General features: G+C 36.0%; 1 long non-coding RNA gene across 1 annotated transcript in view; it reads left to right on the forward strand.

Annotated features, from left to right (window-relative positions):
- The first annotated feature begins 1,959 nt into the window (after positions 1-1,959).
- The window catches only part of LOC121405859, a 34,867-nt gene continuing 25,079 nt past the window's right edge, over positions 1,960-11,747 (forward strand). The window contains exon 1 of the long non-coding RNA XR_005968714.1: positions 1,960-2,241. This is a non-coding gene — a long non-coding RNA (uncharacterized LOC121405859). The remainder of the gene's footprint in view (positions 2,242-11,747) is intronic.

Genomic DNA, 11,747 nt, shown 5'->3' on the forward strand with positions numbered 1-11,747 from the left:
TTTTTCCACTTCATAATATAGTTTTAAAGCGGACATATACCTGTGGTAAATGAAGGTAAAACTAGAAGACTTGCTTGAGGGTCAAATGCTTGAGAAATAAATCAAACACCCCCCCACACACAAGCAATACCTTGTCCAAACACGGAGTGAAGATTTTAATCATCAAAATGAAAATAGATACTAATGAAAAATACAGAAACAATTCAAGAGGGGCATATTAAATTAGAAATGGATTGGGCAATTTGTCATTTACTTGATTGGAATCAACAATCATTTTAATTAAATTATTTTTTTCTTGGATGGGAGGGGGGGAGGCAAGAATATATAAAATGTTCAAAAACTTAATATAGGCATACATGTACGAGGGGGCACATCGACAAAGGTAAATAGGAAGGACATTAATGAATTTTTAAGTTACAAATAAAGGATAATTTATAAAAAAAATTCCCTGATGCACGTTAGAGAAAATAATACGATCACCTTATCGTCTGTCCTGAGGAAATTTGGGACTAAGGATGATTAAAGATATAATATTAATGATCCCCATAATCGTCGTCTTATTTTTTTTTCGTTGCTATGTTTTCGGAAGCTTTCCAACATCACCATCTTTATCCTCATTATCGCCAACACCACCACCACCCTCGCCGCCGCCGACAGACACCACCACCATCATCATCGTCGTCGTCGTCATCATCATCATCATCATCATCATCATCATCATCATTATCATCACCACCACCACAACCAGCACCAGCACCATCACTACCACTACCACTATCATCAACAACAACATCATCATCGTCACCACCATAAAATATATTAGGTCAACCATGCATGCATTGATCAGATAAAGATATCAAATGGAAAACAATTTGAGGGTGTCAACGTCTGTGACCCCCTCCCTCACATTCCCCACCTCACTTGTTCCCTAGTATTAGGAAAGATTGCCCTAAATAGAAAAATACACATATTCTCTTGAAGAATTAGGAGAACGAATTAGGCCCGTTTTGAAAGTCCATTTTTGATGCACGTGTACACGGCGTGTTTTTCGGTCGTGTACACGTGTACACGTTGTAAACACTGTGAGAGCGAGTTCTGTTTTCATGTCGACACGGACCCGCATCAATATGTCATAAAAAGGGGTCTATATAGCCTAAGTCACGGTTTTAAAGCTTACCTGAGAAGTTTGAAGTATCAATCCACAAAAATTGGTGCAAATTAAAAGTTTACTCGGCTTAGCAGCGCATTAAATTAATAAAGAATGCAAAAGAAAATCAGTGCAGGGCCCTAGCTATCGCCGACGCTCGGTGGATGCGCATTTTGTATACTGTACCGTACATGCATGCACAGATCGCTGCAGAATAAGTGTAACTGAAGTTATCGATTAATTTTCATTATTATGTTGCCACTTTGAAGAGCGTTTGTTTGTAGGCTTGTGTGCGAGCGTATAACACGTAAGTTGTAGCGATGATCGTTATCGCAATTGGTGATTCTCAAATTGACTCTGAGTGTGATTGAGCAACGCTTTCGAGCTTTTGAGACCGGAGCAGACCCATTTCGTGCCGATTTCGTGGTACAAAAACGTGAGTCTCCAGAAAGAATGTGGATTAAATTGGCGATTTTGGAAGTGAACTCACTCTAGATTAATTGAAATATGTTGACATATTAGTAATTAAAACATGTGCAGTGTCTGAGAACTAAGATTTAATGTGAGGCTGTGAGCTTGTTCATGCAGATGCTACCGTGTACACGGTGATGGAATTTAGTACACGTGCACTGACTTGACCGTGCGTGTACACGTGTACCCGTGTACCCGAAACGGGCCTAGAACGAATTCCAAATGACGGAAATGTATCTGTCACCTGGCCATACTAAATCGAAATGAAAAAGGAACGGATAAGGTTTTATGTGGCTGAATGCGTAGACTAGTCTCTAGTTGAAGAAGGAATCCCTTGCTGATTTGCCGATCAACCTGCCCCAGCAACTCGGCTACCGTTTGGCGACCAGCCGTACGCATCCCGTGTCTTCGTACATGAATTGTGTGGGGAAGTCTGCCGAAACACCTTCGAAGGACTCGGCAAAATTTGGGATTTTGGCAACATTTGAGGGAAGAGGCACCGATTTTGTTTCAAAATGGTGGACGAAGGTGACGGATCGTGTGTGTCTGGTGGAGTGGGAATGTCTGGATTGGACTGTCAAAGCTTTTAGCAGTAGGAAAAATGAGATGTAACGAGAGAAAAGGTGAGTTTAGATTTTGCAAAACCGGAATGGATCCCTTTCCGTTCGAGGTGCAGCTGTATGCGATGTACACAGAGCACCACCAGTGAAGTGTGTGCATGGATATGGGGGAAAATGTTGCCAACAACAGCTGCTTTTCACCAAATTAATATAATATATATTGAACATACCAGTATTTTGATATTGCATTATTCAATAAGAGATTTCAATTAATGAAAATACAGTACACTGTTTGTGTTGTGGGTCACACAAATTTTTGTTATCTTTGCATCCATTCCCCATACTCCATAGTTCAAAATCAAATGTTGACTGATGATGATAACTGTATCATATGAATGCTTTATAGAAATATATTTGTATGTTATGCTGCATAAAATAATTGATAGAGAACAGTCATGCTGTAGAATATTACTGCAGGAAATCTGTTTTTGAACTTTACTGTTTTTCTTAGAATAAATGTTGAGAGTTGAGAAGAGATGGAGAGAGTTGTGCAGAAAGGATACATTTTTTTTTAGTCAGATGGTCAGGGGTGGGGGGCAATTGGATGAAATATGGATATTACAAGATTAAATGAAAAATCACAGAGTACAGGAAAAGTTCAAGACGAGATAAGGAGGGGGAGAGTGAAATCTGTAATCACCACTCTCGCCACTCACCCGCCCCAACCACCACCAACAACAACTCATCATCATCATCATCATCATCATCATCTTCATCATCATCATCACCATCATCATCATTGTCATTAAGCTCATTTTTATCAACATCAAGCTCATCATTATGACATCATCATCATCATCATCATCATCATCAATCATCATCATCATCATCATCATCATCCAACATCATTATTATCATCAAGCTGATCATCATCACCACCGCCTTGGCACCACCATTTACTCTTTCATTATTATCACTAATTCACCATATCATTGTCAGTGCATTATTATTGTGATGATAACAGTAATGATGATCACTGGATGATCATCATCACTGTTTTCATGATTGCCTTCTTCTTCATCACCATAATTATCATCATATATACCATGATCATCATCTTTATCATCATCATCTTCATCATCATCTTTATCATCTTTATCATCATCATCATCATCACCACCACCACCACTACCGCTGATGATCCCCCTCCTCCTCATCACATCATCATCACTACCAACATCACCACCACCATCATCATCGTTGTCATGGTAATTTTCACCTGATCACCACCATAACCACCACAATTGTCATTATCTCAAATCATCAATTGTCATCATATCACCACCACTACCACCATGATCACCAGCAGGGGCGGAAATCTCTCCCAAAAGGTATTGTGGACAAGGGGCTGGAAAATGTGTCAAGCAAAGAAAAATAAATAAAAAAGGTTATCACCTAAAACTTAAGGTCATTTCGATGAAATTGAATTTGATCATCCCATGTTTTATTTCGATTTTGAATGATGTATTTCTTACGACCATCATAAAATACCATAATTAGTAGGGGGGACATTTGATATTGTGTCCCCCTACTATTTTGAGTAGGGGGGACACGTCCCCCCTGGGATTTCCGCCCATGATCACTAGTAGTACATGTATGTGACGAGCAGACGATAACAGCTTTTCAGTGATATTTTTATCCCATGAGCAATGGAAATTGCTCAATAAATTGCACAATTCCAAGTTCCAACCAACCCGTCCAAGGTGCATTCTTGCACAATTAGGAATGAGAAACGTATCACAAATAATTGCCAAGTTTTGTAATATCATACGATTCATCAGTTATATTATGTTTTGTATGACCATGCAGGCAGGCCTACATTACATATTAATAATTTCCCGAGCTTTTTCATGTTTTTTTGTTTTTCACCGTTATGATTATCTATGGTGCAACTTCTGTTGATGCTATCTTGTAGTTGCTACGGCTACCCTGGATGATAATGATTATAGAACCTGGTGTCACTCTGCCAGGACTCTCCATTATGAACCATTCCGGTGCTCATCTCTAGTCCACCTCCTGGACTGTTGTTATTTTGTACGACACGACTACCAAACACCCAGCACACTACAACCCATAACAGTACACGCATACACACACCCTGAATAGTCATATGAAACAACAGTCCAGTGAATCTTGGCAAGTTCCCCGTCAGATTCAAGGGAACTGATATTCCGCCCACTGAGCCCAGTCTCCCTCGCTCTCGATTCCGATTGGTCGACAAACCCTGTCAATCAGAACGGCGTTCTCCTCGGTGCCATTACGTAACTACAAGTGACAGTTTTGGGGGACGGTGTTCCCAGTCTTATTTCAAGGATATTTTTTTAATTAACTCACATTAATAAAATTTATAAATCTATTTTACGAATATTCGTCACACAATCTCTGTAAAATATTCTTTAAAAATATTTATAAATATGAAAATTATTTTTGGTTGAGTATTTTTTGAACGATTTTATATGATAAAGAAATAAAATTATTGATACATCATGGAAAAAAATTACACCATGTGCACTCTATGTCCTATGTACACATGTGCATGCTACATAGCTGTTGTTGTACTCGTATATACAACGCATGCTTGCATCGTTTGTTTTCGGATCGTTTACTTGTACTACTCAAGGTTATTCTTTAATATTTTGGCGTTATCTTCTGTTTATCAAGTCGATCTACTCATTGACCGTTTAGATACATGTAGTTGACTTTCTTAGCCATTTTCTGTTACAAGAATGATGGCTGACTGATCGCCATAACGAGTCAGAGAAAGTCGTGGGGAGAGCTATCGAAGAGACATCACGTCGTCTTGGTCTCCAATTCAAGAGTGAACAGGTCACAGCATTGTCGTCATTTTTGCGAGGACATGAATCCTTTATTAGTTTGCCAACTGGCTTTGGAAAAAGTGTGATTTTCCAAGCAGCACCGATCTGTAAATAAATACATACATAATATAAATACATAAAATAAATACATAATGTATAGTCAGTACATACACACTCCCATACATACATGTACATATAATTATGTGGGGGGTGGAAATCATGTTAAATTAAAAGCACTGCACGAAAGATTTCTGTCTCATAATTAAATCAACAAATCAAACATCCAGACTCTGTTCATCACCCCGAGATCACTGTAGTATTAATTGACTTATTATTAGGTATAAAGGACAAGTCCACCTCAACAAAAACTTGATTTGAATAAAAAGAGAAAAATTCAACAAGAGTTGATGAGATCACTCAATCACTATTTCTTTTGTATTTTATTATATGAAATATTTTGATTTTCTCATCACTGTCATGTAAAATGAAGTTTCATTCTCCCTAAACACGTGGAATTCCATTAACATTTTATGCTTCAGGCAAGGAGGTCCTACATGTAATTGTCAAATTCGTATAAATTGAAATATTGTATAATTCAAACAATAAAAACAATGTTTGAGGTGGACTTGACCTTTAATGCTACTCCCCGGGAAAATTGATGTAGATCTACATGTACATTACACGTCAGAGAACTCTTATCAACCATCAACCATTTGGAAGAACAAAAACTGCTTTGAACTCATTTTGGAATTCCAAAATTGCCAATATGTCAAAAATCTTATTTCAGAGCTTGCAAAATGTCTTTAATTAATATTTTGTTTACTTTCTAGTTTATCATTGTAAATATATTTGTATTATTCTCGTTTTTTATGTTTGTTTTTATCATCAATATTTTTGCTACAATGTTTTATCATTTTATACTTCATCTTATATTATTTTTGTTTTGTATGTATGTTTGTTTATCATCATTATGTTGCTAAAAGATATCTTCCTTTGATTTATATTACTTTCATCAAATGACCCTTTCACAAGCTCTTCTATTTGGGTCCCAAACCTTTTATGTTATATTCTCTTTGCCAAACTTTGTAGGCCTACTATATTTGTATCACTTGATTGGTTTGAATCACTTATCACTTATAACTTAATAAGATCAACATAACCCATAATTCATTACACTGGAGAAAATCTTTATTTTTGGTATTATCAAACTGTCGTAATATACCATATTTATTATTTGATTATTTTCAAAGGAAAGTGGAAGAAAACTTTTCTAGACGTCTGTTTTTAAATAAGGGCTTAAAGTCAGATTGGTCTAAAGTCCTAAACTTTGGGATTTTTAACTTCACTCAGACTCAGGCTATATCGACATGATCGATATAAAAACATATTTTTATTTTGACGAGTTACTAAGTACGAGACAGCATGGGCACATGAACTTGACTAACGTAGTTAGATCTACTCGTTGTACTTACTCGAGAAGTTGGAGTTCCTGGAGAAAAAGCAATTTTACGTTTGCTTCTTTCATTAGCTTCCCTTCCTACATTCAGCCTGTTGGGGATAGTCTTTAATGGTGTAGAAATGGAAGATGACAGGTTTTGACTATGATTACGTTTTGTTGACTCGTATCGATCCCTAAGTTCCTGGCAAAGTTCAATGGACTTGTGCACATTCCATACTTTTGTCACGCATCTGTCGCAAATACAGTCGGAAGAATTGGACGAAATATCTCCGAAAATTTCTTGCAATTGTTCTTGAAATCCAGCTCTAGCAACTTTCACAGACTTTATCCTTACATAACTTTTACAAGTTACCAGTTGCGAGTCACAAACAATACACCATCTCAGGGGCGGATCCAGCCTTCGCCAATAGGGGGGGGGGGCCGGAATTTTTTTTCAGCCACATTTTCCCCGATCGGCCACTCAAAGTTAATTTTTGTTTGTTTCTTTGAAGGGGTAGTCCTAATAGTCACTTAGTCACTAAGTTAAATATATACATATATATATATATATATTATATATATATATATATATATATATATATATATATATATTCATATAATATCATAAGCCATATTTCAAGTGCGAGCGCGAAGCGCGAGCAGAAAATTTTTAAGATATGTTTTGATTTGATAAAAAAGGATCTGTTAACGGCAGCTTGTTAGCCATGAAGACGTTACATATTTCAACTATCAAATACTGCGAGCGCAAAGAGCTTGCTGAAATTTTGACATTTTTACCTGAAGAATGAAAAAGGATAAGTTTATATCTAATTAATTGATGCGAGCACGAAGTGCGAGCAGAAAAATTCGAGATTTAAACCTAAAATTGAGACTCACTTTTTATATTTTTTTAATCATGAAAAGGATGAGTAATTGGAAATCATCCTATATTAATAATGCGAGCGCAAAGAGCGAGCAGAAATTTGGACATTTTTATCTGAAGAATGAAAAAGGATAAGTATATATCTAATTAATTGATGCGAGCACGAAGTGCGAGCAGAAAAAATCGAGATTTAAACCTAAAAAATGAGACTCTCTATTCATGTTTTTTAATCATGAAAAGGATGAGTAATTGAAAATCATCCTACATTAATAATGCGAGCGCAAAGAACGAGCAGAATTTTTTTTTTACTTATTTTTGATATACGTTTTGATCTGATAAAAAGGATCTGTTAACGGCTGCTTGTAGGCCATGAAGACGTTACATATGTTAAGTGATGCGAGCGCGAAGCGCGAGCTGAAAACTTCGAGATTTAAACCCAAATTTGGAACACTCTATTCATATTTTTTAAATCATGAAAAGGATGAGTAATTGGAAATCAACGTACATTAATAATGCGAGCGCGAAGCGCGAGCTGAAAATTTTTGACATAGAATAGAATCTAGCTGAAAATTTTTTGACTAGAATAGAATCTAGAATTTATAACAATTTAGATTCAGTAATTCGTTCCTGTTCAACTGCCTCTTCATTTAAAATTTTACTTAAAAGACAATTAATTAGTGGTTATTTATCTTGATTCTTTTTCCCTTGTCTAAACATACTCTCCTCTCCCCCTCTCTCTTTCTACTCTCTCTCTCTCTCTTTTGTTTGAGTGCAGTGGGTCATGGATGTGTGTTGAATGTGGGTGATTCTGTGTTTGATGTGTGAATGTATTTTGATTACGTTATGATTATTAGTGATTAGTAGAGTACTTTTAAAGGGGCAACTGCCTACAAGATTTTAATCTTTTTGGTTGCCTCTTACCATATGTTGATTTTTCCTTTACTTGAATGTATAAATTGTATTTATTTGTTGTATATTTATTTGTTGTATGCGTTGTTATATTTATGCATTTATATATTATGTTATTTTACATTGTATTTTTTACACTGTATTTTACATTGTATTTAAATATTTTTATATGGTGAATAAATAAATGAATGAATTAATGAATATAGTTCAAGACATTTCTAACTGAAGAATGGAAATTCTAAGCTTTTTTTGTAATCATGAAAAGGATAAGTATATAACTAAACAATTGATGCGAGCGTGAAGCGCGAGCGGAAAAAAATAATGCGAGAGCAAATCGCCAGCAAACAATTATTGATATTGTGATCTGAAACTGGATAATGATTTAGACAGAGAACCAGTTGCGCATCTGAAGAATGTGCACTCGCATGTTTTAGATTTCGATCGTGACCTAGAATTTGGTATTCTAAATATCTTTCTTATCATGAAAATCAGTAAAGCGAGCGCAAAGCGCGAGCTAAGAAATATATGATATTCTGATCTGAAAAAGGGTCAATTTAAGCTCTGTATTTCAAGCACCTTGTGGGAAAATTGTGAGGTGGATATGGATCACAGTTAAAAAAAAGAGCTGATATGTTTCATTATCATTACTTTGAGTTTTGACATAGGACCGGGACATTCTATAAAGACATTATGTCATAATATGAAAATGATGACTATCTTCCTATTTCGCTTCCAAAGCATGAGAGCGCGAAACTATACCTGAAAAACTGGACATTTAAAGCAATTTGTAATTATGAATATGATGCATGAGTTAATATCTTTCAAAAATCAATGCGAGCAGAAATTTTTGATAAACTGTCATCAAATGGAGATTTTAAGTAGTTTGTTTTAGAATTGATATTGAGATATACTTAACTCACCAATGAAACATGAAAATGCGATCGTGCAGCGCTAGCTGATACGTTTTGGCAATCAGACCTGAAAAGGGTTTTTTTGATAACGTTATGGAATACACGAAAATAAAAGGTACCTGACAAACAAATATTGCGAGCGTGCAGCGCAAGCAGAAATTGTTAATATTCAGACCACAGTAAAACATAAATTTTTACAGAGCACTTTCTTAAATTGAATTTGTAAATCAAACAAAATAATGAAAGTTCAATTTCCGACCTGAAATATGTTCGTGTATATTGACTTCAAAATTTGATATTCTAAGCTCAATATTTAGCTAAAAGGCAATGCGAGCGCGAAGCGCGAGCGAAAATTTTCATTCCCAACATGAAGGATTTTTAAAAATCATTTTCCAAGTCTTCCCCCATCTTATTTTATTCACTCGTCTTCCTCCTCTTACGTTTCCCTTCTTTTTTTCCTCTCTTTTCCCTTTTTTTTCTTTCTTTCCCCTTTTTTCTTTCTTTTTGCTCCGCCCCTGGGGCCCTGGATCCGCCTATGCCATCTTTTGGTAGCCATTATGCTTTTCTCCAATCCAAACTCACGTGCATTGTTTATGTTCATTGTACCAATTGTACTGTATACTGTGCACACAGGACATGCCCTCGCCCTGCGAGGTCAATGCGCTAGCTTGCGTTCAAACATATACTTGAATATTCATGTGCTCCTTGCGCAATATCTGCGAGGGGCGGTCGTAACCTCTGGGTCAGACAAAGGTCACAACTTCATTATCTTCCCTCTCTCTGCCGAGATGGCCTGGACGATTTTTTTTTCGGGGAAAGTGAATCAGTGGGTAAAGTGAATCACTGGGGGTAAGTGAATCAGTGGAGGGCGCGGGCCCGGGCGTGTGTTGGTTATGGTTTGCCCAATCAGTAAAAATCGTCCAGGACGTGGACTACTCATCTCCTGCTAGGGTACAGTGTCTATATGGCTTATGCATGGGTGGACTATGTGAGTCACCATAAATGTATGGAGGTAGAAATTTAATAATAATGCAGATAAGAGAGGGTACAGTATCTATACATGTAAACCTTTCATATTGGAGGTAATATAGTTATTTTCCCCAAATTATTTGAAGAATGGTATTTGTAGTGTTAATTGGAAGAATATTGCATGTGTGTAAAATATGAAGTAAAAAAGTATAAAAAGAAAGGAGAATGCAGATAGGATGCTGTCATTGCTTGAGGCAATACAGTAGGCCTATATTGCATGTGATCTTAAAATCAGAATATGTTGTAAAGGTCTTTGTGTAAAATAATACAGATTGAATATGAATTATGAAACAGTTTTCAACTGTGATAAATTATCAAAGAGAGATACTGTAGAAAATTGAGAAACTGTGATGGTGGTGGTGACGGCACCTGATGATGATGGTGGTAGTGGTGATGACGATGATGACGATGATGATGATGGTAATTATAATGGTGTTGATGATAACAATGATGATAATGGTGTGTTGATGATGATGATGGTGATAATAATGGTGTTGATGGTGATGATGATGGTGATCATGATGATGATAATGTTGTTGATGATAATGAGGATGAAGATAATGATGGTAATAACAATGGTGTTGATAATGATGATGATAATAATGGTGTTGATGATGATGATGGTGATAATGGTGTTGATGATGATGATGATGATGATGGTGATGATGATGATGATGATGATGATGATGATGATGATGATGATGATGATGGTGATGATGATGATGGTGATGATGATGATGATGGAGAAGAGGCAGGAAAAGAAGAGAAATACAAAAGAGGAGGAGAATGATAAAATAGGAGAGGATATGAAATGAAGAGAGGAGATGAAAAGGAAAAGAAGAAATAGAACATCTAGATTGTGAAGAAGATTAATTATTATGATTTAAAAAAAGTAGGAGACAGATGAGAAATAAAATAGAGGAGTTCTGATGAAGAAGAAAGAAGAAAAAAAAGAAAGAGGAGGAGAAAATGAAGAGAATTAGGGTGGTGACATGCATGTTTAATACCAAGAACAGAAACTGGAAGATGCTTATGAAATATTAAAATTTAACTTGATTGTTTATAGAGGAGTACAATATCTTTTAATAGCCAGAAAGCAATCATATATTTCTAAAGTGAAAGTATGTCATTCTGTGATATGTTAATTCTGTTATTTTTGCATTTGTCATGTTAAATGATATGACCTTGGATATAAATATCCTTATTAAAGATACTCCCTCCCCAGTGACTAGAATTACATGTACTTCTCAACTTTGATTAGATTCCTGGTTGTCAGAGAAAAGCTTTCAACGAAGTTCTGTACATTCCTATATATATGTTAAAAACTTGCTATTAATTTTGAGTAGTATCATAAGCAATGCAGTACCAAGAAATTATTCTTTGCTCCCCACCCCCTCTCCCCAGTCAAGTAACACTTGTTTCTGGGTGAAGTTTTATGTATAGGATTTATGGGCCTACGCACAAAGGAGAAATCAAGGAACAACAAGTTATTGCCGATGACTCAGTAGAAATATTCCATGCTC

The sequence above is a fragment of the Lytechinus variegatus genome, chromosome 19, assembly GCF_018143015.1.
Source record: "Lytechinus variegatus isolate NC3 chromosome 19, Lvar_3.0, whole genome shotgun sequence".
NCBI classification, from domain to species: domain Eukaryota; kingdom Metazoa; phylum Echinodermata; class Echinoidea; order Temnopleuroida; family Toxopneustidae; genus Lytechinus; species Lytechinus variegatus.